This window comes from Triticum aestivum, chromosome 5B (genome assembly GCF_018294505.1).
Source record: "Triticum aestivum cultivar Chinese Spring chromosome 5B, IWGSC CS RefSeq v2.1, whole genome shotgun sequence".
Classification (NCBI taxonomy): domain Eukaryota; kingdom Viridiplantae; phylum Streptophyta; class Magnoliopsida; order Poales; family Poaceae; genus Triticum; species Triticum aestivum.
In genome coordinates this window covers 597,179,869-597,182,670 of record NC_057807.1, presented here as the reverse complement: position 1 = coordinate 597,182,670, position 2,802 = coordinate 597,179,869, and the positions used below count along the sequence as shown (strand labels likewise).

General features: G+C 43.3%; 1 long non-coding RNA gene across 1 annotated transcript; it reads right to left on the bottom strand.

Moving 5' to 3' along the window:
- Positions 1-1,197: 1,197 nt before the first annotated feature.
- LOC123117076 (uncharacterized) lies at positions 1,198-2,262 on the bottom strand. Its single transcript, XR_006457280.1, has 2 exons — positions 2,012-2,262; positions 1,198-1,511 (listed from the first exon to the last, which is right to left on the bottom strand). It is a non-coding gene; the product is annotated as an uncharacterized lncRNA (long non-coding RNA).
- Positions 2,263-2,802: the final 540 nt, after the last annotated feature.

Sequence of the window (2,802 nt, the reverse complement as noted above, 5' to 3'; positions counted from 1 at the left end):
CCCACGCTCAGAAAAAAAAGCAAAACAAATAGTAGAAAAATTCAAAAAGTTCCAAACTTTTTTTGGGTCGTAGATAATTTGACGCGTGAGGTCCGCTCCAAAATTCAACCCATTTGAGCATCTGAGCAGCTCTCGGCAAAAAAGACAAAATCAGGGTCTGTAAAAATGTTTACTGTTCACACACTGTTTTGACCCGATCTGTCTTTTTGCTGAGAGCTACTCAGATGCTCAAATGAGTTGCATTTTGGAGCGGACCTCACGCATCAAATTATCTACCACCCAAAAAAATTTCGGAATTTTTTGAATTTTTCTAGTATTTATTTTGATTTGTTTTCTGAGCGGGAGCAGATGAGCCTGGGCACCGAAGTGGATATCCGCCTTCTCGATCTTGTTTGTTGGTTATTATATCTTATGTTAAGGATTTGCCCCTCAATTCTAAGTTCATCGGTAATCACAGTGGCTTGTTGGATTTTAAGAGTACTTTTTTTTCTTTATTGTATACATGTGCATGACAAAAGAAAATCATGTTGAATATGCTTCCCACAAGGCCAAAACATTGACATATGTGCGTACCAGAAAATCATTCCGAATATGCTTCCCACATGGTCAAAACAATGACATATGTGTGCACCAGTGGCTGATCTAGGATTTGGAACCAGGGTGGTCCTTCTAAAAAAAATGACAACAAATATGAGCTATGAACGATCTAGGTAATTACCATACCATATAGGAATACCTGCAAAAATTACCATACATAAATTTGGTCATAAAAACATCCAGCATAGCCTTCTTCCTATCTTCATAGCATGTTTGTGAAAAATATAAGAAATTTCTCCGGTGCTCTTCATTCTCCAATAGTTCTGATATAAGATTTTTTCTATCAACCATAATGACATAAATGAACAGAAATAATGTGCAACATTATGTGTGCTTGTCAGTTCATGTCCCCTAGATCAAAAATTGGGGAACGGGCAATTGGCTAGTTGCTTCCTCAAATCAAGTAGTGCCGGAGTGCAGCCTGGTTGTTGGCCTCTGGCACTGGCTTGCAGGGGCGCCGTCCAGTGTGCGGGGGCAGGGCACGGCAAGGTCACATGATCTCAGCCAGTGGCGGAGCTTAAAAGAAATCTCTGGAGGGGCGAAGCTGTAAAAAAAACTCAAATACAAAATCATACAAATACAACAAGTAGATATTGCAAATATCGAGAAACTTGTACAATTATATTGATCTTCTCCAAAGTAGCTTACAAAATACATTTCTAATTTTAATTATATATATAACCTACTCCATAACAAAAGGAACTATACCAAAATGCTATTTAACCATGAAGCATTCAGTTCACTACAACAACACTGCACTACAGATTATCTTTTCGTTTCTTTCCACCCTTAAAGTGCATAAGAACATCCTCATAGTTGTACTTCTCCGTGATGCCATTTAACCATGGAACATTCAGTTCACTACAGCCTTGTCTTAATGATCCTCAAAGTTGAGAATGCTCACTCGGCACTTGCTGTAGAAACTGGAAGAGTTAGAAGTAATCGCAACAATCAATCAACCAAATTGTAGATAGAATGTCTCCCTGTCTCAAAGAGATATCGACAAAGATTTGTTAAGGTTGACACATTTTTCAACTCTTTATCATTGGAGGCATCCACAACAAAGTGCAAACTGGCTCCCTCTCACTGTAAAGGACATTTTCTATTCAGTACAAAATGGAATTGAATAAATCTATGACGAGATGACCTAATTACAATTTTCCTCAACTACGGTGAAATAAAATTCAGAATCAAAATAATTGAAGTTTCTACAATTTCCGTAGGGGAGAGATAGACACAGATCCAACGAGCAGTGTTGACAGGGTCCAAATAACTTTGACAGAGCACTATACTATTGACACTTTTGACAGAGTTAGCTAGCTAGCTTGCTAGGACGCCCAGATGGGAGAGATTGACTAGCAGACTAGGCAACGTACAGGGGCAAAAGCAAGATCCAGCGAGAGCAGCTGCTCACCGGCTCACTACAGGGCGCCGATGTGGTCGCCTGATGTCCGCAGCAGAGGCCGGAGTGGAGGAGTGGATGGAACAGCGGCTAGCCCTAGCCGACCACCCGCCAGCGACCAGCGGCCACCCCCCACGCGGCCACGCCGGCAAGCCACAGCGGCCGGTCTGCCAGACGACGGTGCCCCACCCCCACGCTCAGGCGTCTGTGGTCGCAAGCGGCAGCAGGTCAAAAGGGGAATCGATTTGGTCACCGGCGTACGCGGTCGCAGGTAACGAAGACTAGTAGTAGTTGATAACTGGGTTGGCTGGTTGTGGGCTGTATGTAATATATAGGGGTGGTAAAAAATCATTTTCGCTGGGGGGGCGATGGCCCAGGTTCGCTCCCACGTAGCTCCGCCGTTGATCTCAGCATGCAGGGTTGGTTAAATGGAGCCTGGGTACGTGCGTTGTTGTTGTTGGGTCAAAGATGTTGGACTACTTTTCTTCTTTAGCCCATCTCTAGTGTATTCTCTATATGCTATATAGGCAGATCCGAAATTCCTGGATGGGTCGCAGCCCGCCCTAGACACCCTGTAGCTCCACCCCTGGTGTGCACTAGAACATCATCGACATCATATTCAACTACTAGCTCATGGCTGGGATAAGCTTTTATTTTTACCAGGAGGCACAGGGGAACTAATTTTCCCACAGTGTAAGGAAATTTGATGGCGATGAATCGCTTCTACATTTTCCCTAATGCCACTCATTCCAAGTATGCGCTTCTTGCGATAGTCGCAAGATTGGGTATTTTGGCTCAGGCAT